Source organism: Helianthus annuus, chromosome 11, assembly GCF_002127325.2.
Source record: "Helianthus annuus cultivar XRQ/B chromosome 11, HanXRQr2.0-SUNRISE, whole genome shotgun sequence".
Lineage (NCBI taxonomy): Eukaryota > Viridiplantae > Streptophyta > Magnoliopsida > Asterales > Asteraceae > Helianthus > Helianthus annuus.
In genome coordinates this window covers 71,462,079-71,489,546 of record NC_035443.2, presented here as the reverse complement: position 1 = coordinate 71,489,546, position 27,468 = coordinate 71,462,079, and the positions used below count along the sequence as shown (strand labels likewise).

The 27,468-nt window shown below is 35.2% G+C and overlaps 1 long non-coding RNA gene across 2 annotated transcripts; it reads right to left on the bottom strand.

Annotated features, from left to right (window-relative positions):
- Window positions 1-11,700: 11,700 nt before the first annotated feature.
- LOC110890478 lies at window positions 11,701-13,162 on the bottom strand. Of its 2 annotated transcripts, none has more exons than XR_004871677.1 (3): window positions 12,649-13,162; window positions 12,373-12,455; window positions 11,701-12,017 (listed from the first exon to the last, which is right to left on the bottom strand). It is a non-coding gene; the product is annotated as an uncharacterized LOC110890478 (long non-coding RNA). The 2 variants fall into 2 exon arrangements; XR_004871678.1 differs by having other exon boundaries at window positions 11,701-11,981.
- Window positions 13,163-27,468: the final 14,306 nt, after the last annotated feature.

Below are 27,468 nucleotides of genomic sequence, written 5' to 3'. Positions count from 1 at the left end.
ATCTGACTAGCGCCGGCAACCTCCGCCGCCGTGTCTCTCTATCTTCGCCGTGACTCCTTCTCCTGCCTCTCTCTCTCATCTTCTCTCTCTCTCTCTCTCTCTCCAATCATTCTTCCTCTCTCTCGGTTCTCCTCACCGCCACTCGATGCCACCCCCACAACGCCGCCGGCTGTAGGGTTCCGCTACGCCGCCGTGTCATCGCCTACCATTGATGATGATGACTGGAAACCACGAGCCAATCTCTCTCTCTCTCTCTCCGGCACTCTCTTTCTCCCCTCCGATTCTCTCTCAGACTTGTGAGGAAGATTGATGTGTGTGGCCACAATCCTCGCTGGAGAAGGATTTCAAAAAGAGAGATGAGAAAGATGAGAGGTTCATTAAGTGATTTGTAAATGAAAAATATGAGCATATAAATCTGTATCTTGAACATTTGTTTCACATGTTCACATAAGTCAAAATAAGATGTGTACTTTACAATGTGTGATGCACTAGTAGTGAAGAAATGGTGGATGGATGAAGGACTGGGTAGTAAAGGAGGAGGATGGTTGGGTATTAGTGGTGAGTTTCAAATGAGGAGAGAGGGATAAAGAAGGGTTTTTAATATATCTGACATTTTAAAAAGGTGATGGTTTTAAATGTGGAGAGAGGTATAGATTTGACATTTAGGGTAAATGACCAAACTACTCTTTTTGTTGGCAGGATATGATTGGTGGAGAGTGGTTCTCATGGTTCTTACAACTGGAGGTGGTTTTCATTTTTGCGCTCCTATATATATATATATATATATATATATATAGGGAGAAGATCATGCGAGAACCACCTCTTATTGTGAGAACCGCGAGAACCAATGTGAACACACCAAAAATGCCTAAAAATAGCTAAAAATCACACAAAAATTTTTTTTTGAATTTTTTAATATTTTTTATAAAAAAATCGCTACTTTTCGAAGCAAAAAAAAATTAATTTTTTTTTTAAAAAAAAAATTTTTTGGCTTCTAAAAGTAGCGATTTTAACATAAAAATATTAAAAAAATTCAAAAAAAAAAAATAGATTTTTTTTTAGATTTTTTTAGATTTTTTTAGGTTTTTTGGGGGTTTAGTTTTTAGCATTTTAGCTTTGGGGGGGGGGGGGGTTTAGGTTTTTTTTTTGGGGGGGGGGGGGTTTAGGTTTTTGGGGGTGGGGGAGGGGGGTTTAGGTTTTGGGGGGGGGGGTTAGGTTTTTTTTAGGTTTTTTTTTTGGAGGGGGGGGGGTTAGGTTTTTTTGGGGGGTGGGGGTTAGGTTTTTTTTAGGTTTTTTTAGCTATTTTAGGTTGTGTTCACATTGGTTCTCAAGGTTCTCACAATAAGGGTGGTTCTCGCATGAGCCCCTCCCTATATATATATATATATATATATATATATATATATATATATATATATATATATATATATATATATATATATATATATATATATATATATATATAAATCGACAACAATAATAAAAAAAAATTAGTGAAAATCTGAACTTTTAATTTATTACCTGCTCATCTATGAAGACCATCCCATAAAATGGTGATGCGGTTGGGTTTTTGTAGACCGGTTACCTCCACAGTCTAATGATGTGGACTTTTATAGTTGAATCATCAATTAGAACATAAAGTTCACTTAGCAAGGATATGTTTGTTGTAGCCATTTAACTGTTTTTATATCAAGGAAGAGTAAGAATCCTCAAATCATGTTAAACGAATAAAAATAAATAATACATATTGCTATAGATGAAGGGCCACATAAATAGTATAATACAACTTAACCTATAATAACATAACCGGTCATAATGCCTAAATTGAGGATGGAGGTTAGAAGTCTTACTTGTGTGCATAGAGGAGTCGAATTCTGAGGTTTCTTTTTTACGAGGATTGAAAGAGGAGTAAATAACTCTATATATATATTAATGGATTAGAGATGATGGGTGTTGATTGGGATTCTTCATTCTCTCAAAGGTTTATAAATTTTGTAATTGATAATCTTTATTATCTCATGTAAGATCAGTTTTCGACTCCCGAACGATTGTGTATCGACACGTGTGACGTCCGGAATCCGTACACATGCGTGGACCGAACACGAAAACGTACTAAATCTGTGATTCTATTAAGGATCTGAAATCGTACAATCACGTGAATCACCTTTTGCACTTTCTCTCTCTAGACTCTCTCTCTAGCTCCAAGCTCTCCAAGTTTCCAATTGTGCAAAAGTTCTAAAACATAACGCTAACTCTTCTATTTATAGGCCAAGGGGCTTAATGAGAGAACTCATTAATTACAGAAACGCCACCTTGCCTTTTCCCTAAATATTACAACATAAAGTCTTGTTTTCTTCAGATTCAGCTACGAACTAGATTGACGGAGGCGATAGACATTACGGCACTAACAGACTCCCCCTTGGATATTGCCGCAGTCAATCTCGTAGCGTCTTGTCTTTCTCTCTTTCTGAGTCTTCTTGAAGCTTTATCGCGTCTTCAGCAACATAGACTCCCTCTTGCTCGACCAGAATCCCCGTGGATCTGTCTTCAGCTTCAGTTCCCCCTTTCGGTAGACTCTTCCTTCAGGCTCCCCCTTTCGACAAGCTTCCGTGCTTTTGGGATCGACACCTGGCTTTCCGGATACAAGCTCCTTCAGGATAGTTACCTGGCTCCTTGAATGCACGCTCCCCCTTGCGTTGAGCTCGTCTTCAGACTCCCCCTTAGACTCAGCTGTCGGGATCGTAGTCTGGTACATCATCTGCAAATCTCAAACATCTGTAAGTAAAAACATTTTGAATATTCCAGCATATGCTGAAATATTTCAAATATGCGACAGTGAAAGTTTTTTTGATTGTCCAGGAATCGTAACCTGGCTCTCAAAAACTTTTAATCAAGATCCTGGCTTTAGAATATAATATTATGAATATATCCAGGAATACTCGATTTTCTCCCCCTATCGACAATCTTCATAGATTTGGCAGTATTAAGAATCCAAAATCGAAATCTAGTTTTTTACAACAGATTATAACAGTTTAAGCATCCAAATCCCTCACAGTTTATCATCCAAGTCCAACTTAATGACCTTGGAGATATCACAAACTGTTTTTGATTTTTGATTTTATAACTTCAAGTTTCAAATTAATGAACTTGTTTATTTTCAGAAACACGATCAGCATACTTAGATTTTGAAACTCAGCATTCAGACATCGGTTGTCGAAAATAAAGCAGAATCAAAATCTTTTTGTATTTTTCTAAAACATAAAGCAGTAAAGAAATATTTACAAACATATCTACAGACAATATTTTTTGTTTGAGTTCGTGTTAGAGGATCATATCAGTTTATGACAAATCACTAGTACCGTTGAGCTTTAAACACTTTAAGTTCTTAACGATTCACTTAGATTGTCAGTATACTAATCCACTTAAATTTTCACACAAAGTTCAATCGATTCGAGATACGGATTAGTGTTTTAAGGACTTAAACTTATTCGCGTGTCCCATCTCAGAATATACTCCCGTATCAAAATTCCCTAGATTCAGTCTTACGGGTGAGTATACTAATTTGATATCTGTATTCTGGGTTAGTGCGAGACCTTCAGAGCTCAGGTATGAACTTCCGTTCAGTCAAAGAGATGAAGGCTCGACTTTAGGTGTGTTCCCTTTAGGGAATGTTTTTTTCAACTGCAATTGATTCATATCTTTCAATATTTTTCAATTTTTATGCAGAGGGTAAGCTTTTAAAGCGCGTAAAGTATTATACGAGGTCTAGGCCATTTCTTCCGCAATATCAGAAGACCAGGTATAATACCCCAGATATCAAACAGTATAAAGACCTAGTATCTCAGAATCAGGCAATCTCTCAAACAAGATTTCGGGGGTTACCCATATATCCGAGAGATGTTCCCCACGAGATAAGTAAGTATTGATATTTAGGTTTATATCTCGAAAACAATCTACTAAGCGTTTAAAAACCTACTGGCATATCATCAGTGAGACCGTTTATCACATTAAACCATTCCATTTCTTTAGCGTACTGTGATTGTATACTGATGTACTGTCATTTCCTCTTTTTACACAAAACTCATTTTTGAATTTTATCATGTTTTTGGCTTTTTCAAATTTTCTAATGTTTTTGGATTTTCTGAAATTCTTACTCTCCCTAAAATTCAAAACATTTAAAGAAAATTTGACAAACCGATACTGATAGCTTTGTCCCGTCATCCATTTTCTGCATCTCATGCTCTGTTTTGCAGAAAATATAATGTACCTTCATGATTTACAACACATTGATATTTTACAGTTTGAAAACCGTTTTTCAATCTTGTGAAATTAATCATGTTTGTTCAGCCGTGAGGGTTTCGGCGTATTTAATCAACATATTTTTGAATTTTTGGATTTTTGAAAAAGTTAAAAACAAACATATTTTTTATTTTTCAAAATTTTGACAAAATAAAAACATATATTTGGTTTTTAAATTTTACAGTTTTTAGAGTTTTTGAGATATGGTTTATTTATATACAGAAATGGACAAACTCCCTGTTTAACAATCACAGGGATCAACAGCCTGCTCTTCTCGTGCCAGGCTACTTCCTCCGTTGATTTTCCTTTCATCTTCTTTCAGAAGCACCTGCACATTCAGACTATTCAATTACGTGAACAAATTAGCCCAGGTCTGTTTGACCTTAGGCATTTCAACACAATACATTTCATTCAACTTCGAAAAATTATCATCGTTTTGAAGAAACAACTTTTGATCTTTTTTTATTGAATCGGTTTTCTGTCAGAAACAAGTTGTGTCTTAACTACCCAGCTTTGTCCTTTTGAAACACTTCTCTTGTAAAAATGGGATTCTTTTTGAACATTTTGATTTTGAACAACAGCTTTTTTTTTCCAAAACTGGTTTGGTTTTGTTGCATCAACAGTTGTTTTCCAACTTTGTGTTGTTAAGTCTGGGTGTCTCTGGTTTCCATGTTTGTTGTGAGTCAGCCTTTGACATTTTCGGCTTCCAAGTTTGCTTTGAATCAAACTTGGTTGACTTCTGATTCACAACATCAGACTTATTTTTCTTTTCAACACCAACAGGTTTAAGATTTGGACAATTTCGACTGAGATGTCCAAGTTGATCACACTTAAAGCATCTTCTCTTAGACACATCTTTAACATGTTGTTGTTGCTTTTTCTTTTGAGGATAGAACTCTTCATTAGACTGTCGTCTAAATTGGAGTTCTTTCTCTTCTTCAGAACTTGTTCCGTGAACGAAGTTCATCTTTTCCTGATAATTTGGTGTTTCATTTCGTTTCCACTTTTGTTTCTTTTTATAACCCAACCCAGCCTTCATATTTTTCTTTTTGTAACTAGGTTTGTTATAAAAAGTTTTGTGACTTTTTCCAGCAAACTTTGAAATTTCAGACTTTTGAATCTCTAATAGTTTGAAAACTTTGTTGATTTTATCTGAAATCACATTTTGAATTGGGAATTCATTATCCGAAAATAGTTTGTCCGATCCAGTCATGATATAAACCAATCCTTTTGAATCATCATTCACGACTTTTTCAGATTTTGAGTGTTTAATATAACTATCATGAAAACTTCCCTCTCATCTTGTGATTCAGACTTATCTGTTTTTGGTAGACTCCTCTGCTAGAACACTTTCAACAACCTTACCAACCACCTCTGAATCACTGATGTCATCAGATTTGGTGTAAGTCACATCGATGTTGTCGGGTAATTGGTCAACCATGTTTATTTCTTTTTCCACCTTTTTGCCGTCATAGAATGTATAATTATTCTCCAACGGTGGTGGAACCTGATGGTATTCAGACCCAATTCCATTTTTGTTCTTTTCTGACTCTTTCCCATTGGGTGTGATGTTGAAAATACATTACAGAATGTATGAAGAAGCATGATAACTTTGCAGTTTATTGACCAACTTTTCTTTATCTGTCAGTTCTTGTTTAAGCTTAGCAACATCATCAATATATTGATTTAAAACCATTTGTTTACCTTCATATCTAGCTTCAAGAAATTTAATTGTTTTCTGACATGCAGACAATCTATCATCTAAACTTTTCACTTTACTTTTCAAAGTTTCATAAGCTTCTTTTACAGTATGATATGACAATTTCATTCCATCATATTCTTTTTGCAACTGTTGAATAGTTTTATCTTTTGGAACACATTCGTTGCAAACAGCTGAACATTTTTCTTTCAATATTTTGTTTTCTTTTTCAGGATCATCACATTTTTGTTTCAGCTTTTCATTTTCTTGTTTCAAAAACTTTTCATTTTCAATCATTTCATGACTTTTATTTTTGAAAATCTTTTCTATTTTGGTGAATTCAATGTCTCTGATTTTAAGCTTTTCATCTTTTTTAGTACACTCACTGCACGTTTTCATGCATTTCTTGCACTGTTGTTCAGCTTTATTGTCAACTGATTGATCAGAAGAATCAGTTTGAGTTGTTACCTCAGTGATTGGCACTGTGGTTTCGTTTGCTTGTTGATTCTGAACTTTTTCAATCTCCTGTTGTTTCTCTACAACAGCTTCCTCAGCTTTCTCATCAGCTTTGTTTACTTCATTCACCAGCTTCTCACTCTCATCCACAATTTCCTCAACCGTCTTCTTCTTCTTCTCCAGACTGGCATATATCACCTTCCTAATGCCTTCTTCAACCTTTTCTTTGTACCTTGGAATCTCCTCAAGGCCTTTGCACCAAACACTCACAGTCAGTATTGCAGCAACAAGTGCTTCAAAATCAACCGTTTCAGGATTAACTGTCGAATTTCCTGGAGGATCGACAAAGCATTCCTTTTCTTTGCCCCACCTGCCTGCTTGTATTGCTTCCTTGTAGGCATCGTACACTTCATCCAGCCTAATGTGAGCATGCCTTTCTTCTCGACTTTGTTTAATTTCAGCAACCATTGCTTTGGCCTTTCCAACTACTTTGTCATGTTGACTCCAATCATACCCTTCATCATCATGAATTACAATTCTGACTCCTCCTTCTTCCTCATCAAAGTATTTATCCCAATCAAAATTATCCCACACAGATTTTTCATTTTGTATACTGGATTCACTAAGATCATGAAGTGTCATCACAGCTTGTCTCTTTTCTTCAGAAGATCCTTCTTCAATCTGCTTTCTGGTTGGTTGCTCGTTATTCTGATGATAAATGGCCTTTTTGTAGTAATCCTCATAAACAGGATTCACGCTATCATCGGCTTTGTTGTTCGTGCATTCCCTCTTAAAGTGCCCCTTTTGTTTACACTTAAAGCAAGTGACTTTGTTCTTGTCAAAACCTATCTTCATGTCTGGGCCTTCCAAGCACTTTTTGCCTGTTATCTCCATGAATCTTTGAGCTCTTCGGATGACGCTTGCCATGCACCAGCGAATGTCCATGAGTTCTATCTCTTCTGATTCAACTTGATCGTAATCCTCCTTCGTCATGTTTGGATTCCCGATCTTACCTGCAGTTAAACCTTCATAAGATACCAGAATAGAAGCTAAGAAGCTCATGTGCTGTTGAGCAAACTCATTGTTCAAAAGTGGAGAATTTTTCCAATCCTGGTTTGGATTAGATTTTGACGATGCAGATGCAGATGAAGAATGGTATCCAGGATCATAGCTCGAAGATTTATTGTTTGATGAGTCACCAGTCTTTTCTGCACTATAACCAGTTTTGATCTTTGAAGATTTGTTGTTTTGTAGCATTCCTCTGCGATTGTACAAACCAACATTCTGTTGATAACTGGAGCTGGACATCTTGTTTTGTTTGTAGCAACAAATCATGTCCCTCTATTTTCTCAATCAAACTCTCTAACGTCATCTCGTCGAACTTATCATCATTTTTCAAAACGATCACATAGGTTTTCCAATCTTCCTCATGTGGCAATGCCTCGACGAGTTTATCCACCATCTCTTCTCTTTCTTTATGAATTCCAAATCTTTCCATTTCAATCTTTAGATGGCAAAATCGTTCAATCATTTGACGGACAGTTTCATTCTTAATGCAACCGAACAAGTCAAACTCTTTCTTCAACAATGATATCTTGTTTTTCTTGATATCCTTTCCACCTTCAGCTTTTAACTTTAACACTTCCCAAATTGACTTAGACGTTTCAGTGGCCTATAAACGAACCGAACGTTCATGAACTGTTCATGAACTTGTTCGGCGGGAAGTTCGTTTATGTTCGTTTATTTAATAAACGAACGAACACGAACACAAAAAATTGTTCGTTTAATTAAATGAACGAACATGAACATACCTTATGTTCGTTCATTTATGTTCATGGACATTCCTTTATGTTCGTGAACGTTTGTTTATGTTCGTTTAAATTTTAATAAATACATAAATAGTTATATTTATATAAATATAGGTTTTCTAACTACTTATATAAATATAACTAATTAGTATATCTATGAACCCTTATTTAGATGTGTTTTCGAATGAAATGTAATATATTAGACTTGTTTTTTCAATCATGTTAATTTATGTTTATTCAAATATGTTCAGTTAATTTTTCTATGTTCGTTTGTGTTCGTTATGTTCGTGAACTGTTCGTTTAGGCTTTAAACGAACGAACATAAATGAACGCGAACATGCCCGATTTCTTAATGAACAAACACGAACAAAAAAATATGTTCGATTATATGTTCATGTTCGTGTTCGTTCGGTTCGTTTACAGGCTTACGATTCACCATGCTGAAGTAGTGAGAAAATATCCTCTCCGATAGATTGTTGAAGTAGAGTTTTCATTCTTAATTCACTTGAATGTTCCTTTTTATCATCAGCTGTGAACTGTTTAAGTGTGATTAATTTATGTTTTTCATTTCTTGGTTTTCATATCCTATTGTCAACATGATCCAACTATCATACGCATAGGCTTGCACCCAGTTCTCAAATCTTTCATACCACCAGTGATAATCTTCGATATTCATGAGCTTCGCTGGTCTCAGATGATTTCCGTACACGTTATCATGATTCAAACTCTCAGAAATAACAGTTATAGCATTCTTTGGTGTCACTGGAGTTTCTTCAGATGTAAAAGCGTTATAGAACGTGTTATAAAACTCGTCGCCTATTTCCGACATTTTGAAATGCTTCTTGAATTTTTCGTTCCTCGAATCTTTCGCCTCTTTTATCACTTCGAATCACCTACAAACGATCAAATAAAACGATCAGTTCAAACACTATCAAACAACTGTTGGATTGGATGAGTATTCGATCGAGTGGGTCAACAGAAGTCAACAGAGAAACACAGATCAGATGACAACGGATCGGGTGGAGATCCGATCAGGTGACAGTGTGTTTTGGATCGGGTGGGGATCTGATCGGGTGACAGTGTATTTTGGATCGGGTGGGGATCCGATCGGGTGACGATGCTGCCCGATCGGGTGGAGATCCGATTCTTTGACAAACACCTGAAACACAAACAAATGAAATGATTAGGATCGGGTGGTATCCGTTCGGATTGCCACTCGATTCGTTGCACCTTAAACCTTTGAACAAACCAAGTCCCTTGAATCGGGTGGGTATGTCTTGGATAGGGTGGTAATCCGTTCGGATTGCCACTCGATTCGTTGCACCTTAAACTTTTTGAACAAACCAAGTCCTTTGAATCGGGTGGGTATGTCTTGGATAGGGTGGAGATCCGATCGGGTGAGTCAACAAAGTCAACCTTGCAATGAATAGGGTGATAATCCGATCGGGTGAGTCAACAAAGTCAACCTTGCAATGAATAGGGTGGTAATCCGTTCGGATTGCCACTCGATTCGTTGCACCTTAAACTTTTTGAACAAACCAAGTCCCTTGAATCGGATTGTAATCCGATCAGGTAGGTCAACCAAAGTCAAACCTTTAGTGAAATGCAATGAATCGGGTGGGGTGTTGTTGAATCGGATTACCGCCCGATCGGGTGATGATCCGATCGGTGAACATCAATTTCAACAGCAACAACAGTTAACATATTCACGATATTCGAACCACAAAATTCTAGATTTCTCCCAAATTACTTCGAATTAAGATCTGAAATTTTGAAGGCTTATAGATCAATGATTTTCGCACATAATATCCAAAAATCAGCCGATTTTATCCGTAAAAACTCATTTAATTTGGTGATTTTCAGTTAGAAACGTGAAGGAGATGAAAAAGTGAAGAAATTTTGACAAATCTGGATGAAATTGACTCTGAATCTGTTGAATTCGTGTGCGAAATTGTGTGTTTGATCCGTGCAATCGAGCTCCTGCTCTGATACCACTTGTAGGATCGGTTTTCGACTCCCGAACGATTGCGTATCGACACGTGTGACATGCGGAATCCGTACACGTGCGTGGACCGAACACGAAAACATACTAAATCTGTGATTCTATAAAGGATCTGAAATCGTACAATCACGTGAATCACCTTTTGCACTTTCTCTCTCTAGACTCTCTCTCTAGCTCCAAGCTTTCCAAGTTTCCAAATGTGCAAAAGTTCTAAAACATAACCCTAACTCTTCTATTTATAGACCAAGGGGCTTAATGAGAGAACTCATTAATTATAGAAATGCCACCTTGCCTTTTTCCTAAATATTACAACATAAAGTCTTGTTTTCTTCAGATTCAGCTACGAACTGGATTGACGGAGGCGATAGACATTACTGCACTAACATCTCATAAAATAATTAGTCCAAAATTGTTAAGGCTCTTCACTTTATTATCTCATATTGATAATGTTTTATTTATCATAATGCAAAATGTTAAAATCCCAAAATAAAATTAATCAGAATGTGCAAACTATCAAGACTTCATAGACGTGCCTGAGAATATATCCCAAACCACAATTGAATCATTTATTTGGTCTGGCTCCTATACAAATTCAAGTCAAGTTGCAAAGGTGTGTCAGTGACACCCATTGTGACCAATATCTTGCTTAATGTATATGCCTAAGTTACCCAACCAAACAATGAACCGATAGTTCGGTTAAGCCATAACCGATTAACCAAAAATTACGTTTCAGCTTTAGCGGTTCAACAGGTACCCAAATATAAATAGTAAAAAAAAAATACTAAACTCAATAGATAGCGTTAAGGATGAGCAAATGGTACCGGGTACATGTACTGAATTTACCGAACCGGAATATTTTCGATACCGATTCGGTATCCAATTTTGATGTTTTTAGTACTTTAAAACATAAAGCATTTGCAACAAAGTAAATCGTGATCTCCAATCAAGATATGATCCAAAAACTATGACGAAACTATCAATCTTTCACAACTTAATTCTCATAAATAGAGTCTACAAATAATCTCAAGTTAATAAAAAAAAGATGTTATAGAATCTGACCTGCTCGAAATTAGGTGTTGATATGCGAATGAGGTCAGAACCTCAACGCCCAAAAACTTGGTGGTTCAGCACCGACGCCATCCGGCACGGCGGTGGAGAAAGCCTTGCAGAGATGAAGTATGACTTTTTGGGTGGCGGTCAAATCAGTAGGTGTCAAAAAGCTTATAATTTTTTTAAACCCATCAAGATTTCCCTAGATAGTATTGTAAATAAACAGGTAATCATTGGATACATGATATCTTAGTTTTATAATTAAAAAATAAGAACCAAGCTCACCTTATGTGTTAACTTTGGGGTGTTCGATGACCTTTAGTCAGTTGAATAAGTGATACTTTTGATGTCTATGATGAACCAATTAATCACACACGCACATAGCCTTATACAAGATATTTGTTGACTTTTATATTTTTTTTTTGTTGAAAGGCCAACAAATATACTATTCCATCAAGGACCAACAAAACTATTAGTCCATCACCACAATACATACAAAGTCAGAGAATTAGAAACATTATGTATTCCTACTTTCCAAGTCAAACCTACACAATTATTCCCTTTACAAAGATTGAGCCTTTGATATGTATCCAAATGTATCCCAGTTGCTGTATTCTCTTCTTTTACTCCGGTTGTCGTATTCTCTTCTTTTACTCCAGCAATTGTTCTGTGCTTTATCCAAAGTCAAGTTTAATGCATATGCCTAAGTTACCGAATCAAACAATGAACCGATAGTTCGGTTAAGCCATAACCGATAAACCGAATATTACGTTTTGATTTTAGCGGTTCAACAGGTATACAAAAAAAGTAAAAAAAAAACTAAACTCAGTATAATAGCGTTTGGGATGAGCAAATGGTACCGGGTAAGGGTACCGAATTTACCAACCAGAATATTTTCGGTACTGGTTTGGTATCGACTTTCGCAACAAACTAGATCATGATCTCCATTCAAGATATGATCCAGCAACTATAAAGAAACTATAAATCTATCACAACTCAATACTCATAAACAGAGTCAATAAAACAATATAAAGTCAATCAAAAAAGAAGATGATTACCTGATTTGCAAATCCTTGGCTGTTACAACACCTCGTAGATCACATAATTAAAAGCTTACAATTTAAAAATTCGCCAAAAATATCTGCAAAAAAAATGTTAATTTTCTAACTTAACAAAACTTTATATTTAGAAACGCATATTTCAATCAGTTATCAACATAGACGAAATTAAACCTAAAAACCTCAAATAGTCAAATCTATTTAACCGAATAAGGTATGGGAATTAAAATAGACGAAATTAGGTGTTGATATGCGAATGATGTGATAGAATCTGACCTGCTCGAACTCTTGAATCAAGCTCTTTAACATCAACCTTAAAGGTACAATCTTTTTCAGGATCGAAAATCAACGCCCAAAAATTCGGTGGTTCAGCACCGGGGCCGTCCGGAACGGTGACGGAGTAAGCCTTGCAGAGATGAACTTTGACTTTTTTGATGGCGGTCAAACTTGTAGGTGTCAAAAAGCTTCCAATTTTTTAAACCCATCAACATTTCTTGAAAACCCGTTTGCTGTTTTGGGCCTTAATGAATTTGGGAGAATAATTTGTTCTAACTCTATCTCCGCTTTTTCTCTTTGTATGTTTGAGGGAAGTGGATAGGGTTGATTAGGGTTTGGGAGTGATGGAGATGCGAATCAGTGGTGGTGGGGAGGGAGACGGTTTTGAGCATGATGAGGGAGATGCTGGTTAGGGTTCGAGTGAAATTGATCTCAGGGTAAAGAATATCGGGTTTAGATCCTTTTGGTTTTGGTTGAATGGTTGACACAACATTAGAAAATGGCACGTAGCATTTCAATAAACTGAGAAAGAGAGGTATTGACATGTGGACTTTTCTTGGATTGTTTTATTATATTATACTAGCGGTAAGACCCGTGTGTAAACATGGGTCATTTCTTAGAAAACCATGCATAACATATATTGACAGAGAGTAAAAAAATAATTACTGCAGACTTACAAAATTGATATAAATTAATGATTAATAGCTTTATTCAACAACAATTCCATTATGTTGAGAACAAACTACTTTACAAAATTACTTTAATGATAGGGTGACTTGGGATTTTAAAAAATGTTTGTTTTTATACTACTTTACAAAATTACATAGAATTCAAGAAAATGAAACAACATATTAAACAGATATTGAGTTATTCAAAGTTCTGTTGAATACTAAATGAGATGTTGACCAAAATTAAAACAGATGTTGACCAAAATTAAAACAGATGTTGACCAAAAGTCAAACAGATATTGACCAATAGTTAAACAGATGTTGACCTTAAACAGATGTTTGGTTTAACGCCACAGATCTGTTTATGGCCAAACATCTATTTAAGTCCAAATATCTGATATAGAAGGCCAAACATCTGTTTAAGGAAAAACATCTGTTCAAGGTGAAACATTTGTTTATGACCAAACATCTGTTTAAGCACAAACATCTGTTTAAGTCCAAACCTCTGATATAAAAGGCCAAACATCTGTTAAAGGCCAAACATCTGTTTAAGGCCAAACATCTGTTTAAATCTAAACAGATGTTTAACTTAATCATATCTACTGTCTTCTCACACTGTTTTCCTCTTCAAAACACTGTTGAACCTAACATGGGTTTCCATTAACTATTGACCAAAAGTCAAACAGATGTTCAAACCACTGTTTGTTCTTGTATTTCCATTAACTATTGACCAAAAGTCAAAAAGATGTTCAAACCCTGGTTTTGACAACATGAAACACAACATCATCATGCCAAATACAGTCATATACATCCATCCATTATTCTGAATTCATAAACCATAAATGCAGAATAATGTCACATTTGCGATTAATAAACCAAGTTTCTACTAGTTGCAGTTACTATTAGCAAAAAGAAGCATGATATCATCTATATATAAAACATAAAGTGCTAATAACAGTGTTTTATCATGTTAGCTATACATAGTAGCAAAACATCAAGTTAATAATTTAAAAAAAAAAACTTACAATTTCACCATCAAAAAATTCATAATTATAATATCTGATATCAGAACATACTTAAATGTCGTTGTTAAACTGAGGTAACTTGATTTAATATGATCTTCTGTTCCGAACACGTATGTGAAGTGCAACATATCACCAAATCTCAACTTATTCTCAGTCATAAACTTTCGCCAACCGTCCAACGCATAACGTGGCTTCAAATCATTTAACTCCGACTTAACATCATAAACCTCCACAACTCCAACCATGTTTTGAACTTTCAAAGGATGAAGATCAACAGAAAGACATGCTCGTCTGGAAACTTCAACAGGAAGACGCTACATGTATTGTGTGGAAAAAAATAATAGTCAGACAAATAAACATAAATCATTAGGTTGTTATAAAAAACGGTATACTAGCCTATAGTCTCCTTTGCGATCGAAATGAAAGAACTTAGGGTCGAGAAGATGTCCAGAATTTTTTTTGCAGTCTTTATCATCTTATTTCTACAGATAAGCTTTTTCGGAACATTGGCGACTCTCTTCCCCTTGATGAAAAAGTAAACATATACATGTGAATTAAAGGAGTGTTGAATATATGAACAAAAAAAAACAGTTTATATGATATAATGATTAAGTGGCGAGTATAGATACCTTAACTTTGTGAGCAGATGAAGAACATCCATTATGATCACTTGTGTCAACAGGTAAGGCAGCATTTCCCTTAGTCATATTCTTGACCGTCTCCTTTCTCTCAGAAGTAACTTTACCTTTCTTCTTAACCTGTTGTCATACAGTGACTTTAATAACCATAGTAATATAACAATCTTTAACACGGTAAACTTACATCTTGTGTTTTATTCAATCGTGAAGACATGCGTCTCTTCGACGTGCATTTGGCATTCGTTCGTAACTCTTCTAAATAATACATTATTGGATAAATGTAACATCAGTAAACAGCATTACTAATAGTTGTAAAAACATTAAATTCTTATATTTGTTAAATTAAAAATAAATAATTTTAATAATTTAGTAAGTACCTGAGTAACAGTTCTTCCTTCACCTACAGACACAACTTCTTCATCCTCATAGATGTCCTGGTCAACATTAATGAAATAATTAATATAATGCTAAAATAATTAAAACTTTTACTGCTAATGCTAAATACATATGTACCTTGAATGCATTCTCAATATAATCAGCCTTCGATATCTCAAGTACACTATCATCGTCAGATTCAGCTTTCTTCGAAAAGCAAATCTCAATCTCATCTCTATAAACTACTACCTCAAAAACAACATCATCAATTCTGCTAAACACAAGCAATCATCCTCAAGTATCCCAACATCCTTGCACATTTCAGGCCATCCTCTAGCAAATACAAAGTTTGTATCAACCTTAGACACCTCAACATTCCAATAGGAACCCTTATAACAGATTTGAAATTTGCCACTTGGTGGGCTGTTTACATAAAACTGTTTAATGAAGCAGTCTTCGATTACCTGCATAAAATTAAAAATAATGAATACTGTATGTGAAGTATGTAACTTATGAGAATAAGTGCTGACACGTTTAAGATGCAAAAGGATTGAAGTTAAGATCAATAGTCATACCGTAAAACCAAATCTTTCATAACGATTAAACATGAAATAAGATTCACCACACATCCCATCAACAAAACATCAAAGTTCAAACCCAAAATCACCTAACGCTTTGAAAACCAACAAAGTATCCCTCGGCAGATTGAGATCTTTAACAACATTGTCCCAACCGTCAGTTATTATTGGTGTTGAATTTTCTGTTCTGACCTTCAGTTATTATTGCCAACAATCTCCCCACTTTTGATTAGCAAAGGCTATAGGTACATCCTGTATATAATTTTTAAGTAGTGTAAGAAAATATAAACCATAACAACTGTTAAATATATATCTCAATAAAAATAAATTATGTATATAAAAACATTTCATACCAGTTTCAAAGATTCTGGGTTATCAAGAAACTTGACAAATGTAGTATACATGACAAAACCTGAATCAGTAAAGATGTTAAAACATTGAAATAAAAAGTTGGCTTCGAAGATGAACATTAACTTTTTGTATTAACAGAGTATCTACTGAAATTAATCATAGAAACAGAGTATGAGTTAAAAATTTTCTGCAAATAATAACTATTTTAATATGTTATCAACAAATGATTCAAACACCTAACTAAACCCTTCTTGAATGTATAGCAATAAACTTAGGCTTGTAAACGAACCGAACGAACACGAACATAGGCATGTTCGTGTTCGTTCATTTAACTTTAACCGAACATGAACACGAACACGAACATATAATCGAACACATTTTTTTTGTTCGTGTTCGTTCATTAAGAAATCGAGCATGTTCGTGTTCGTTTATGTTCGTTTGTTTAAAGCCTAAACGAATAGTTCATGAACATAAACGAACACAAACAAACATAAAAAAAATTAACTGGACATATTTGAATAAACATAAATTAACATGATTGAAAAAACAAGTCTAATATATTACATTTCATCCGAAAACACATTTAAATAAGGGTTAATAGATATACTAATTAGTTATATTTATATAAGTATTTAGAAAACCTAATATTTATATAAATATAAACTATTTATGTATTCTTTAAAATTTAAACGAACGTAAATAAATGAACGTTCACGAACATAAATGAACGAACACAAGGTGGGTTCATGTTCGTTCATTTAATTAAACGAACAAATTTTTTTGTTCGTGTTCGTTCGTTTATTAAATAAACGAACATAAACGAACTTCCCGCCGAACAAGTTCATGAACAGTTCATGAACGTTCGGTTCGTTTACAGGCCTAAATAAACTTAAAATCGTATTTGTAGCAAGATAGGATTTGATTTTTTTTTTTTTTGAATTAAAATCGGTTAAACAATATAAAGTATTACAATATGAATTTACATACCAGTTGTTGAAGAAAAAACAACAAAACCTCCAGTGATTCAAGTGTAGAAAACGGAGAATAAGAAAGTTGAAACCCTAGAAAATGACTGGGAAGAAGAGATTTTTGAAAGAAGTCAGATGATAGATGTTTGATGTGTAATAATGCTAAAGAAATAATGACAGTTGTGTTTTCGTTTTCCCATATTTTCAACAAATGAAAAATATTTACACATAGACCCCTTATTGAATTTGTTATTTACATTTACAAACTTAATAAAAGATGTCTAACAAAATGTGTTTGGAAACCTCTGTTGGTCATTGGAAACAGTGTAAGTCAACAAGTTGTTACATAAACAGAAGTTATGACAACAGATGATAACTTTTAGCAGTTGTTTTATTTTTAGCTAACGTCTATCCACGTCAGAACCTCTGTTATCATAATGCATGACAGTCAGCAGTCAGCACTATAGTAAATGAACATTCATTAGGAAAAATAGAAATTATGATAACGGACGGTACCATTTAGCTGTGGATGTGTTTTTAGGCAAGCATAAGTTTCAAAAACAGTTGTTTTCAATCAGTGTAATTCAACAGTGGTAAGTCTAACATCTGCTAATAGCCCAACCACTGTTAGGAATGACTGAAATAATTAAAATGAAGATGCGACAACAAAGTATTTAAATTTATGTCATTTAGTCAACAGTGGTAAATCAAACAGTCGTTAGCATACACAGTTGTTTCATCATCAGCAGATTCTTCAAAAAACTACTATCAATGATCAAATTCTGAACATTTGTTTTATCTTTGAACTCATCTGTTCACCATCAAACCAACCCCTGATGCTATTAAACCTCTGTTGACTTACCAAGCAGATGTTCAAACAGAATTCAACATCAACATAATCTGTTAACCATCAAATCAACCGTTGATACTATTAGACCTCTGTTGACTTACCAAATAGATGTTCAGACACAATACAACATCAACATTATCTCTTCGCCATCAAACCAACCCTTCATATTATTAAACTTCTGTTGACTTACCAATAATTAAACTAATTCAAACTAAATAAATAAAACTAAAAGGCAACATAGATTCATAAGTTTAAAATTTATTCATTTATTCATGACATTAAAAGTCCAAAAATTACATCACATACTGAACAACATTAAAGTTCAAATCTAACAATAACAACAAGAATGAAGAAACTTTAGCTTCAGCACCATCGATTGCTGAACCTCTTGATGTATGTCCTTCAGCATCGCCATGAACTCCACGTCTCTATCACCGCACTCTATATTACTAACAACACAAAGCTCACAAATGGAAGTTGAAGGCATGCGCATAAGATCTCTGGAAACCTGCTCTCTAGTGAGCAGGCCAACCTGCAATCCATCAAAACATCTCTTCAACTCTTGAAGAGTAGCCCTGTCTTCATACACCTGTTACTCGATTTTCCTAACAAAACGCTGCTTGAAATCATCCGATTTTGCATCTGTGAATGAGGCCATTTGAATAAACTATATAACTCGACTTTCCTGAAAGTATGATATCTTCTTAGGAAAACGTGATGAAAAAACAGGTGAAGTGACTATGAGTTTATATACTGAACTTGGTAATTATGAAAACGTGTAGATTTAATATATATATATATATATATATATATATATATATATATATATATATATATATATATATATATATATATATATATATATATAAACATAATCTGCTTCATTAAACAGTCTTTTAATGCAAAAACCTTTTCAAAACCCTAACTTTTATGGGAAATCTGTAAAATTAAATACCAAGAAACCCAAGGGATAAAATATCGAAAATCAAAGAACAAAAGCAGATTATGAAAATTACAATTAAACGATTCATTTTCCATGTAAACGGGTTTTTTAAACTCTATAAAAAACCTATCTTAAAACACTTTCTGTCAAAAATAGTTCCAAATCAGAAAACCTACAAAAAATCTACATGGCAAAGTTCAGTTTCTACCACTGGTCAGACACCAGCGATCTTAAAACACAATTCTCGATGTGGTCACTCAAAGAACAAAGAACAAACCAAGAAGTAAACAGGAAAGTCGACATAATCAACAACACTAATAACAACAAAACCTGGAACAGCATAGCATTGCTCGATGAAGTCCTCCACTCTCCTCCATCAGACTTCCAGAAGAATGCAGAAGAGTTTCTTACACAACTTCTTGAACAGGATCAGAAAATCTGCAACATGTTAACTGACCTGAAATTAAAAAGAGAGCATGAAATCACATGGAGAAAGGCTAGAGTCTACAAAACTTAGCAAGTGTTAATCCTAGCGTGTAATACTTTATAAATATTTCATTCAAATTCAACATTTTTCTCTGTAGTAGTTCATTTTAATAATATAAACATGCATCTTAACAGTTAATAAAAAATAAGAAACAAACCTAAAATGCAAAGGTCTCTTCTCAACTGGTGTAGCACAACTGACCTTTTCACGATAGAAGATACATATCGTCGATTGAAGTTGCAACTCTCCCATCAAAGAATGTAACACATGCAACTTTTCATGATGTTGCAACAATTATATTGCAACATCGACATTGAAAGGTTGATGTGTGATGGCCAACATCATTGATACGACGATGTTGGAACAATGATAGCGGAACGATTACATGTAAACAGAATCATCAAATATTCGAACAAAATTGTGTAATCGGAGAATAATGGCTAAATCACGAGAGTCAAGAAAGATGCATTTGAGAGAGAGAGAGAGAGAGACATGCTTGCAGATATCAGCGAGAGAGATTTGAATGTGCAGCCAGATAATTATGTCTTATTTATAGAATTTGAATATGGTTTGAATTTAGAATTTTGAATGTGGAGCCAGAATTTGAATTGGAGAAGATGTTGATTAGAGAGAGTAATTGATTGAAGAAGATGATATGTTATATATCTGGAGCCACTGTAATTTTGAATTTTGAATTTGGAGCCATAATATTGAATCGTCAGAGGTTTTGAAGTTTGAATTTTTAATCATCAGTGGTTTGGTTACTGTGGTTTGATTACATTCGTTTGAATGGACAGACCTTTGAATGGGCAATGGTTTTGATTATAGTGGCTTGAATGGATAGTGGTTCGTATGAGATTTTGAATGGGCAGACCTTTGAAATCTAAATGTGGGCCAAATTTGAATTTTAAAGTCTTTTAATATTAGGCTTTATGATGTAATGAGATAAGAAAAGACTTGTTGAACATGCTCTCAAGCTGACACATTACATTACATTACATTACATTACATTACATTACATTACATTACATTACAAAGGGATTAACAGTAAAAAATATTAAAAATTTATTCAAGTTCTTTTTAACCAAAATTTTGTTTTAATGATTTTATTATTATATATTTAAATTATTAATTTTAATCATGTTTTGTTTTTCTTTATCCTCTAAGATACAGGGTTAAATTATATAATACAATTTACGTTGAGGCTTGTGAACCGGAAAGCAATTACCCAAACTTTGGATCTAATTTACATAGTGTTATTCGCTTGTTCCTTTTGGCAAACTCTGTATTGATAGTGATACTTTGTCAAAATGAATATTTTATATTACTTTATACCTAAAACTATCTATTATATGGGAAAAATCAAATAGGAAGTTAATTTTCGCTAGGAAGGATAGGAAGCCATAGGATTATGATATTTGGTAAATTTTAAAATAAAGAGAAAGGGTATTTTAGTCAATCCAACTCCTTCTTCTTCCTTTTTCAAAACCCAGTAAATTCAAAAACCCACCATTTTCAAAACCCACCATCTTCAACTATTTCTTCACTTTCTATCTCAATAATCACTACATTATAGTGCGATTTTCATCACCAATCAATGATTCAGAACCCGATCAACGTGTTCTTCAGCTTTTTTTTGAAGAAAACCCAGTTTAATTTTATAAAAAAATCTCGTTTTTTCCGGTGATTTTGGAGATAATCACTCGATTCGTTCGATTCGAGCGTTGATAAGTGTTTTTATCATTCAAATTTTGTCAATTGATGAAGAAATCGGCTTTGATCCATATAAGAAATTCTTTAATTTCATTTTCATGATCTGGGTTTTTTATTTAGTCATTGTGTTTTACGATCTTTGCGGGGGTCCGGGGGCGGCAGCCCCCGGTAGCGGGGTCCCAGGGGCGGCAGCCCCTGGCGGGGTCCAAGGGGCAGAGCCCCTGGCTGGGGTTGCTGTACTAAAATTGCTGTACTAAAAACGCATCAAAAAAATTAATTTTCCATAAATTGGCTCATTTAGGTAAAACACATTTTTTAGGTGTTTTCAGTCCATTGCGTTTTAGAATGAGTCATTTTTAAGTGTTTTCTGGCCATTGCGTTTTACATATAAGACATTTCTTTGTGTTTTTTGTTCATTGCGTTTTAGGTAAAACACTTTTTTATGTGTTTTCAGTCCATTGCGTTTTAGAAAACAGACATTTTAAGTGTATTCTGGCCATTGCGTTTTACAAATAAGTCATTTCTTTGTGTTTTTGGTGCATTGCGTTTTAGGTAAAACACATTTTTATGTGTTTTCTGGCCATTGCGTTTTACAAATAAGACATTTCTGTGTGTTTTCTGGCCATTGCGTTTTACAAATAAGTAATTTCTTTGTGTTTTTGGTGCATTGCGTTTTAGAAAAATGACATTTTTTAGGTTTTTTTTTCATTGCGTTTTACGTAACTGGTGGTTTTTCTATTGCGTTTTACGCAACTGGGTTTTAATTTTTTTTTTTTTAAATATAGCAATAGTATACTCGTTTTAAAGATAAAAAAACGCTCGTTTTTTTGGTGCAATTTTTATAAAAAAATAATGTCGTATGAAAGAGTTATTAACGTTTAAAAAATGGGGGGGAATTGGAAGAGAGAGAAACTATTGGCTTGGATTGACTAGAATGCCTTTGAACAAACTCACGCGCCTCTTTTCTTCTTTTCAATTTCCCTGATTTAATCTTAGCCCTTGATTAACTTAATGGATGGTCAAGATCACTTCCTATCCTTCCTAGCCAAATAAACTTTCTATTGTATCTCCACCCTCTATTATATTTGTGCTCTTTAACTATAATTTTATCATACACTAATTTTTGAAAGCTACTTTTTATGATCTTTTAAAAAAATCAATCAATATAAAATACATGTAAACATTTTTTCGGTCTTTTCTTTTTTGATTTTCTTATTTGGTTGTTATACCGAGTGTTGGTACCATTGCAATACGGTTACGAAACAAATCAATACTAATAAAATTCCCGCCGCGAAACGCGAGAGTACTTTACTAGTTTATAATAATTCAAGTATGGTATTACGTTGCATCTATTTTTATCTATATCTCGATATAATTAGTTTTCGTTACTATACATATACAATTACGTAACACATAAACAATAGGCCCATTCTATACACACACCCCTCCTTCCTGATTACACCCCCCTTGTGAGAGGAAAACTGTCGGTCCCACGCAGGCCCCACCTGTAAGTATGTGAGAGGAGGAGGGTGAAAAAAGTAAATAGGGGGGTGTAGAAAGTAGCACCTCAAACAATATCTCACATTTAAGTTATTTTCCTTTTAATAATCTGAAGCAGTTTACCCTTACGTTATATTGATTAGTTGTAAAAAAATATTATTAATTTATTCAACTTTTTTTATTTCAAAATTTTGTTTTTATAATTTTATTACTATATTTAAATTATTAATTTTGACCATATTTTTATATCTTTTAAGATACGATGCTCTTAAAATTTCGAGTATACCATTACAATGCGTCTTTTTTTTTATCTATAACTCGAAATAATTTTTTTCATGACTATACATATACAACTACATATATCTCACATTTAAGTTTTTTTTTTTCTTTTTATAATCTGAAGCGGTTTATCCTTGCGTTATGTTGATTACTGTAAAAAAGTTTATTATTAATTTATTCAACTTTTTTAATTCAAATTTTAATTTTACAATTTAATTATTATATTTAAATTATTGATTTTGACCACACTTTTTTTCTTTTATATCTTTCAAAATATGATGCTCTATAAATTTTTGAGAATACCAATATGACGCGGCTATTTTTATCTACATCTCAAAATAATTTTTTTCGTTACTATACATATACAACTACATATATCTCACATTTAAGTTTTTTTTTTCTTTTTTATAATCTAAGGGGCTGTTTGGTAGCCTCTTAATGACCATTCAGATACTACCTCTTAATGGTTTAAAACCTTTGAATGAATAAGAGGTAACCTCAAGTCTGAATGGTTAAGAGGTAACCTTTGAATGGTAAATTATCACATGTCACATTCTTCTAATTCAGAGGCTACCAAACAACCCCTAAAGCGGTTTACTCTTACGTTATACAGATTAACTGTAAAAAGTATTATTAATTTATTCAACCTTTTTTTAATTCAAAATTGTATTTTTATAATTTTATTATTATATTTAAATTATTAATTTTGACCATATTTCTGTCTTTTATATCTTTTAAGATACGATGTTCTATTCAAGTATACCATTACGATGCATCTGTTTTTATCTACATCTCGAAATAACTTTTTCGTTACTATAGATATACAACTACATATCACATAATCAATGTCTCAAATTTTTAGGGTCTGTTTGGTATGGGGTAATGGAATGAACGAAGGAATGGAATGGACGAGGTAATGGAATGGACGAGTGAATGCAATGGATCATTACCATTCCATGTCTTGTTTGGTAACCACGTGTGAATTGAATGAATTATTATCGTGTATTATTCGGTAGGCAAGAAAAACGGAGTAATAAAATCAACGGTGAGTTGTGGTTGTGGTCGGTGGTAGTGATTGTGGGTGGTTATAGGTGGCGGTGGTGGGTGTCGGCGGCGGCGATGGGTGGTGGTGGTGGCGGTGAGTGGCGGTGTGACGGTGACGACGAGTGGTGATGGAGGCAAGGTGGCCGTTGGTGGTGGGTGGCAGCAGAGGTGATGGTTGGTGGCGGCAACGGCGGTTGGTGGTGGCGATGTGTGTGGCGTCGACGATGGTGGTGGGCGGCGGCGGCGAGTGGCGTTGGCGGTTGGTTGCAGCTGTGGGTGATAACGGTGGCGAGTGAGTGGCGACGGTGGCGGTGGTTGTCGGGGTGAGGTGGTGGCGGCTGGCGGGTGGCGGCAATGGCGTCGGTGATGGGTGGTGGTGGTGGGTTGTGGCGAAGGAGGTGGGTTGTGGTGTTGTTGGTGAATGGTGCAAGAGGGGATGGAATGGAAAAAAAAACATTGGGGGTGGAAGAAATGATTTTGAGGGAATGGAATGCCTTTTAGAATGGGTGATTCCATTCCATTGACCAACCAAAAACCATTTTTTTTCCTTCCCTAGTAATCATCCATTCTATTCCACCTCTCATTCCTACATACCAAACACTACCTTAGGGTTTTTTTTTTTTTTTTTATATATAAAACTGAAGCTGTTTACCATCAAGTCATACAGATTGGCAGTAAAAATATTAATAATTTATTCAACTTCTTTTCAATTCAACCTTTTGTTTTTATAATTTTATTATTAATATTAATATTAATATTAATATTAATATATGATACAATTAAAAGTGAATGAACAGTAATCATTCTTTATTATCTAATTTTTTATTATATTGAAAATACTTTATATTTATTTATTAGACTATGGGGTATGGGACGAGGGTTGGGGCGTGGGTTGGGTACAAATACCCAAGTCACCACCCCGGGTGGGCTTGGGTTTCGGTGTGGCCTCTTGGGCGGGAGTTTCACTCCGGGCGTTGGGCATGACTAGCGGTCCTCCGTGGCCGGCTCTCATTGGCTGGGTTGGCTAGGCCATAGCGGCTAGGTTTAAATTTTAAAAAATAACCGTTTGGCTACCCAAGTCACCACCCCGGGTGGGCTTGGGTTTCGGTGTGGCCTCTTGGGCTGGAGTTTCAGTCCGGGCGTTGGGCATGACTGGCGGTCCTCCGTGGCCCGCTCTCATTGGCTGGGTTGGCTAGGCCATAGCGGCTAGTGTAGGTCCCTCGGAGGTTGAGGTTAAACCTTATCCTTGTTATGTTTAACACTCTAGCAAGTGCGGAATCCAAGCTAGAATGCGAACCGATAGTTTATATAAAAGCACAAGCAACAAAGAGAAAGAGTAGACACGCAAGATATCAAAGTTTTCTCTTGTATTTCAGTGGACACGGTTACAGCCCTTGACCAAACTGAAAATGCTCTCTACAAGACTTGGTTCACTCACATACACTATCAAAGAACTCTCTGATATCTAACTGTGAAATGAACCATACATGGTATATATATACCCATAACAGATTGCATGCTCGAAGGATAAGATAGTCTGGTCGAAGGATCATCTATCGACCAGAAATCTACCGAAGGATCCATACATACCTCGAAGGATGATATATCCTTCGAGGTCCATCTGTATCCATCGAAGGTTGTCTTTCGAGGTCATCGAAGGATATAAACCATCCTTCGATGACATCCTTCGAAGCAAAACAAACTTACATACTTAGTGTTGACTGTTTGGCCAAGTCAAACCAGGAGGATGGTTGACTTGGTCAAACTTACAGTCAAATACATATACAACCCAAACACAAGACGTACACAAGACTAACAAAAGACATCGTTTTATAACATTACAAAATACAGACAAAGTACGACACAAATGCACCAACAAACTCCCCCTTGGCTGTAGCTTTGTCTCGATCTTCGTGTCTTTAAGTCTCGGACGTCCTTTCAACTGTCAAATGATGCGATGACCATGCACTTCCCGCATTAACCAGTAGATTGAAGCAGTACAAGGCCATCTTCTGAAACTTCATTGCTTGTTCCCGATCCCGAACCAAGTAGTTGATCTCGTGATCCTTAAGAACAATAATATCCGACCTGGACATGTTAGTAATCCACATCGGATCTATTATTCGAAAGTTCTCTTGACTATCTTGGAATAAGATCACGGCTTCTCCAGTATCCGCATCATAGACCCAGCAACGAAAGTTTCCTAGAAAGTCTGTCTTCATTTTCAACAAAGGTATCTTCTTCATCACTTTTGGAGGATCATAAACCAAACGATATCGAGCAGTGTTTGTTTCTGGATCAAGTGTAAATCTGATCTGCTCGTATCGAGGAAACTGCGGCTTGTATAACGGATCCTTCCAACCCCTTCTTCTTTCCAACCTGATCTTCTTTGCAAACAAATCCACCATCTTGTCTTCGACTCGATTGATAACATCTAGTTGAGCTAAAACAGCAACATCATAGTACGGAAGTGACAGAATGCTTAGAAGAGTCCTAAAATACTGAAGACCACTTTCTCGTTTCACGACCATGCAGTGAAGTTCCTTAACGAACATCCAACTAATGATACGACCCCGAGCCTGATTCTTTTCCAGACGCATGTAATTAACCTGATCCAACGGAGCGAGCGGAGGAGGATTCCTAGCTAGGAAATCCGCTCGCCATTCATTCACAGTCTTCTCACGGTTTTCTTGAGCTATCGGAGAATCTGAAGAAAGATTGGCAAATTCTGCTGTCTTTTCTGCCACATACTCATCATCAAGAGAATTAACCTTCGCATTATCTTGCCCAACATAGACAGGACGTTCAGGATCCGAACCGATGAAGATTTCATCAATTGTAGAGAAATCGGTTTGGTCCTGAACCAACGGAGTAGCATCAATCATGCTCACATCAACTTCATCCAATTCTGTCAGAGCCAGTACCTGTTCATCAGACATTTCAGTAACATGTTCTCCCTCTTCTAACAGTTCACCCGTGACTGGATGATACTGAAGAACACCTGAGGATTCAGGGAGATCTGCAAACGTTTCTTGTTCCAGACTAACATGCTCATGCCCTGTAGAAGTTTCTAGTGTTTCTGTGTCACACCCCGATTTCCACGTGTCTCACCGGTGGGCCCGGTGGGGGATTACCGTGACGATGTTGGCAACAATATAGTCAAACCACACAATTATATAAATGCACAGCGGAAGCTTTAAAGATAAATATATACTTCAACCTCTGGTTGTAATATCAAATGTATTACAGAAGTCGAATGTATCCACAGCGGATCAAAATAAATAAATATTGTCCATTCAGATACGGCATCGAGTTTGCGAGACTATTCGTGATGCTTAGGAAGCTTATACCAGCCAATTTCGTATAGTACCTGCACTTAATCCTTTTGGGGAAAATACGTC